Here is a 6,000-nt window from a genome sequence, read left to right as displayed (position 1 = left end):
TTATTTCTTTGTGGTTTGTATTTGCTTACCCCTAAAACGTTGTCTTTATACACACGGAACCTAAAACCGTAGCAGGTGGATAAGGACGGGACTCCAGCTAGGCATTCATTATGAAGGTAACGCCCCAGAAGTTTCATGTGCATAGCATCTGAGACTGAGACTGGCGGTCCTCAGGACTCACAGCCGGGGAGCTCTTCCCCATAAGGCAAGTTTGTGTGCTCACTTCCTCTGTTCAAGGAACCACTCAGTGCGCAGAAAGCATCATTTGTACAACACGACAGTGTGCTCCCTCCTCCTGAGACCTTTCAGAAACATGCATTAGTTGTTCCGTAACCTCTAAAACATCAAAGAGTGAAAGGGAGGGAAAGAATGCCACACACAACATATTTTCTAGCTAAAAACATTTACCTTCAACCACTTGGAGGCCATGTTGCAATATGGAGTTGAAGATTCTGAGGGAAACATCTACGTTTGTAATTCCTTAGGCACTTAGGACCTCACCCGTGTTTGTTCTTTTCCAGCTACAGGTGCACCATACATTTATTTCCTAACTTGCCATTATAAATATTTCTTAGTTTTCTGCCAGGCACAATATCTCATCCCTGTAAACCCAGTCTGTGTAGCACATGGGAGGGCCAAGCGGGGGATCACAAGTCCTAGGCAAACCTTCACTACATAGAAAGACCCCGCTCCAGGAAAGCAAACAAACTTATGAAAAAGTTACTTCCTGGTTCTAAATGAGGACTCATGACAATGAGAGAGTGGAGAAGTTCTACTATTGTTAGCCCATGTTCTGTCACCCTGCAGGAAAAACCTGGTCTCTACATGTCCCAACACCTTGCATGAGTTATATGCATAACGACTTATGGATAAAACCCAGGTGAAAAGAACTTTATTAATATACTCAATAAAAGGTACTTAATTTTTAAAATCTTTCAGAAACAAGCCTTTACTGAAAGCAAAATATGGAGATTTCTCTGATAAACGTTTTCGACTTAGACTTTTTTTTTGTCTTTACCTTGGGCTTTATGCACTGAAAGTTGAAAGTTATATAAAATGATTTTTCTCTGACACATGCTTGGTGGGAATAAGGGCATTTGATCTCTGGCTAATGCTTTCATCTTTTTCAACATGGTTACTATTTGCATTTTTTATTCTAGTCATATACAGAATAGATGGTCATAAATATAGCTGCATATAACTTTGAAGATTCTTTTCCTCATCTAAGTTAGCAAAAATTCCTATGTAAATAAGTTTTTCCTGAGGCTTCATAATAGAGTAAAACTCAGTTTGTAAGCATTCTGCTCAATACTATACATGGTGTGTTATTCACCTTTCTGCCATGTCAATGAAATGTCAGGGGTGGATAGCTTTATAAAGAACAGGATTATTAAGCCTGTGGTCTCAGGTGTTCAGATGGCCTTAGCAGAGGTTCTGCAGATACCTTCGGCATGCTGAGAGTATACTAGTAGTAGATGAGAGATTATATCTCAGAATGTAGCAAAGATAAAGCCCAGCCTTCTTTTGAGATCGTAGCCCCAAAGACTCAAGGACATCCCTGTAAACCTTAGATCTTAGAGATCATAGCCAACTCCCAATAGCACCACTCTGGGGAATGAGCCTTTGACCTATAGATTGTTGGGACATTACCTATAGCAAGTGGATTGAGGCAGAACCTTCTAGTTTCTTTGGAAGGTTAGTTATATCAAATGAAGTTTGCTGGGACACACAGGTGAAAAGATGTATTACTGCTAAAGCAAACATGTGAAAGACTGTTTTTCTGAAGCAGACATAGGTGAAAGAATGCTTTGATATAGCAAACATGTAAAAGGACCTGGGATGAAGGAGTATAAGCATGACTCCATGACAGTGGGAGAAGAGCACTGAATACTGGTTTGGTTTGCTCTGCCTTGTTATTCTTCGAAAAAGACAGGGATGTATTGGTTCGTCTTACATAGCTTGTTGAGATCAACTTGTGGTAACGCTGTCCTTGAGAGAAACTCACCCACGAACTTGTGAGGTTCCTGCTGCAGCTGGCCACTTCAGTGGCTGTTTGGTGAGCCTCTGGTTTCCTAAGATTGAGCTACAGTTGTTGGTTTGTGCCTGATGTCTGCCTGCCAAGAGGACTGAACTGTAGCTGCCAGTTTATGTGAGGTGTCTGCCTAGAAGACTGGTCTACAGCTGCTGAGTCACATTTAGTATTTGCTACAGGAACGAACTGTTAGGAAGAAGATAGAGCTCACTCCCGAAGAACTATTGCTGAACAGGTCCACTTCCCCCCCATCCTAATAACTTCTCTCTCCATGACCTCTACTGGGCGGGTGAGGAGCAAGAGGGGAGGTTTGCAACCTTATTAAAAGTAGGTTGCAAAAAATGTGTGCCTACAGTGGATAAAGTCTATTATTGTAGGAAAGACATGACATCAGGCAAGAAAGGCATGATGACAGGGGCAAGAGGCTGGCTGGCCACACTGCATCCACATAAAAAAAGCTGACAGTGAACAAGGAATTCATAAAATCCATAAAATCTCGAAGCTTGCCAGGTATGATGGCACTCATCTTTAATCTTCGCACTTTAGAGGCAGAGAAAGGTAAATATCTGTGAGTTCAAGTTTAGCCTGGCCTACAATATAAGTTTCAGACCAGCTAGGGCTATGAGTAGAGACCCTTTCTCAAAACAAAACAAAAGAAAACAAAGCACCATCAAGGCCTGCCCCAAGTTGCTGACTTTCCCCAGAATGGTTCTACCTTGTAAAGATCACAAAACCTTCTCAGATTTTGCCACCAGCTTAGGACCAAGTGTTCAGATATTAGCCTATGTCTCCCATTTTATATTTAAACAACAGTCCATTGATTTCCCTCTGTGCTTACTTATAAGAATGCTTTTAATAAAAATTGTTCTGGAAAGTTCATTAATCATTTTCACAATAACTAAAACGATTGTTTTATTTTACTCTGGCTGCCCAATAAAACTTGCATATTTCACTTTATTTTACATCTCCCATGCACCCCTATATTTGAAAGTGAATGTTCAGATATTAGCAACAGTTCCAGTGATATGCCTATTTCTCAGTCATAGCCAAGTTTAATATGCTAGCATCATTTATAGTCTTCTTTATCCCTCATTTCACAAACAATGCATAGATTTAGAAATATCCTTATCATTTCAAACATTTCCAGACCTCCAGCGTTTTTCAGAGCTACCACTGTTGTCTTCCTCTTCTGAGCCAGTATCAGTTCTGATGATAATATCATTGGGATGTCTGTATCAGGGAGATCTGATGATAATATCATTGGGATGTCTGTATCAGGGAGATCTGATGATAATATCATTGGGATGTCTGTATCAGGGAGATCTGATGATAATATCATTGGGATGTCTGTATCAGGTATATGAACTGTAACGAACCTTGCAAAGGATTCAGACTCAGGACTAAGGAGCTATTGCATTCTTAGTCTTTGGGTTAGTGGAGATTAGACAAGTGACAAACTTAACAACAGTTTCTGTGAACTTACATGAGAGGCATAGGGTGTTAGGTCAGATAGACAAGCTGATAAAAATGGCTGGTAAAACATAATCCTAGAACACTTTGACTCTTCGTGTTTAACAACCCATTTCTCCTTATTCACATTGTTCTGCTCAGCCAAGGGTCTGGTAGTCTATGGCTCTTGAATATAGATGTGGCTTCTTCAGAGATCTGGAGCTCTGTTTAGTGATAGTAACGGAAGGTAGAGCAACACACAGCTTCTGTTTTACCTCTTCCTAGCCCAACCTCTGCATCCTTCTGACCTCATCTCCTGCCTTTTGACATCACCCTTCCCCTCATTTACTGCCCCCTTGACTTTCTTTGGACTTGAACACCTGGTGAATTGCTAACTCCCACTTCCTTCAAATCTTTGCTCAGCTAACATTTTTCCAGGGAGTCATTCTTCTCTACAGTCCTCCAGAACCCACCCCTCACCCTCCTCCCCTTGTCTACTTTTATTTTGTTTGGATGTTTATTACCTTCGAGCGAATTCCACTGCATAGTATTTTACTATGCTAATTTTGTCAGTTTTTTTTTCCAGCCAGAATAATGAGGATTTTTTTTTATTTTACTCCTTCTATTTTTTTCTTTTTTGTTGGATATTCTCTGTATTTATATTTCAAATGTTCTCTCCTTTCTCCCCACTCCCTTCCCTCCCGCTCCCTGCTTCCATGAAGGTGCTCCCTCTCCCAACCAGCCTCTCTACCTCAGTGCCTTGATGTTCCCCTTCACTGGACCAAAGGCCTTTCCTCCCACTGATGCCAAATGCTACATATGCATCTGGAGCCTCGGGTCTCTCCATGTGTGCTCACTGGTTGGTGTTTCAGTCCCTGGGAGCTCTGAAGGGTTTGGTTGGTTGATAATGTTGTTCTTCCCATGGGGTTGCAAATACTTTCAGCTCCTTCAGTCCTTTCTCTAGCTTTTTCATTGGAGTCCCCAGTGTTCAGTCCGATGGTTAGCTGAAAGCATCCTCAACTATGAGTTTTTAAAGGAATGGGATCATTGCCTATTGTGTCTACTGATATATTTGAAGTGCCTGCAAGTATCTGAAATAGTGTTCAGCAAGTAGTTATTAAAAATCTGCTATTATTTATTTTCCCCTAGTTTATATGATGTCATTACATCATTTCCCACTTCTTTTTCTCAACCCAAACTCTCTTAGGCACCCCTTCTAGTTCTCTTTCAAAACCATGGCCTCTTTCGTTCATTGTTGTTATACACACACAGTCTGTTCAGTCTGTGTGTGTAAAACATATTTACATTCATGTGTTCTCAGACCTGACTGTTTCACATTGGTCAACCAATTGGTGTGCTCTTGCCTGGGGAAATTATTTCTCCCATTCTTAGCATGCTTGAGCTGCCTATAGTTCTTTGTGTAGGACTGAGGCCTAATGAACTTCCACAGTACTCCTTGGCTTTTTTTTTTTTTTTTAAATGAGTCAAATCATGGTCACCTAGCTTTGCCAAGGCTAAGGTTGTGGATGACGGAGTTGGACTGTGAAGGTCACAGAAACAGTTCTGAGCATGCCCTGGGTGCACACTTGCTCCTTTCAGTGCTTACCGCCACATTATCTGGACTTTGGGAGACTTTGCCTTTCAACCTCTGATACTTTGTCCATGTAACTGATAGACTAGCTTTTAATCCAAGCTAAATCCAAACGTTTCCATCACAGCCTTAGCAAACACTAAGCTCTTTTCTGCTGCAGCAATGTAGAAAACGTTCGGGTTTTGGAAAACCTGTTGGCTGATTTTAGAGGGCCCAACTTTCTTCTGTGGCTCTAAAGCAGTGCTCCTGGACCTATGGTTACAATATTCCATGAAAAGCCTCAGTCTCTCCTTCCTTACCCTGGCAGGGTATTCTTCATCTCCTGTTTACTGTTTACATCTGCCTCTCCTCTCTCCAATTTGCTACTTTACCAACTATTTAGCTATGTTAGAAAAAAAGACCCTTCTGGCCAACCTTTTTTTATCTCTGCTCTTAGAACTGAAATATCTCTTATTATTTGTCAGATTCATGTATTTGTATAAAAATTCAGACATGCAGCTGGAGAGATGCTCTACAAACCAATACTTTGAAACACTGCCAGACGCTGGAATAAATGCCCCTCAAGTATCAGATGATGTTGCTGGGACACGATTCTGTGCCAGAGAAACTATATCCAGCCTTTCCTTAAATGTCATAGTTATTTTTTGTTATATTTTTATTATGTATAGTGTATGTGTGCACATGTGCAAGTACATATGTGTGATTGTAGGAGCCAGTGGAGACCAGAAAATGGCACTGGAGTTCCTGGAGCTGGAATTAAGGACTGTGGCACCAAGAAATGAATTTAGGTCCTCTGCTGTTCATGGCTGAGTCACTTCTCCAGCTCAAATGTAAAGTGTTATTTATGATACTTTTAAAAATAAGAGTTGAATGTGCTAGGTGTCAGGGCCTGAACTAGATCTGTGGACCCAAGAGCAGAATATTTTGG

Source organism: Micromys minutus, assembly GCF_963924665.1.
Source record: "Micromys minutus genome assembly, chromosome: 16".
NCBI classification, from domain to species: Eukaryota; Metazoa; Chordata; class Mammalia; order Rodentia; family Muridae; genus Micromys; species Micromys minutus.
The sequence above is the reverse complement of the archived record's forward strand: the minus strand, read 5'-3'. Positions refer to the sequence as shown.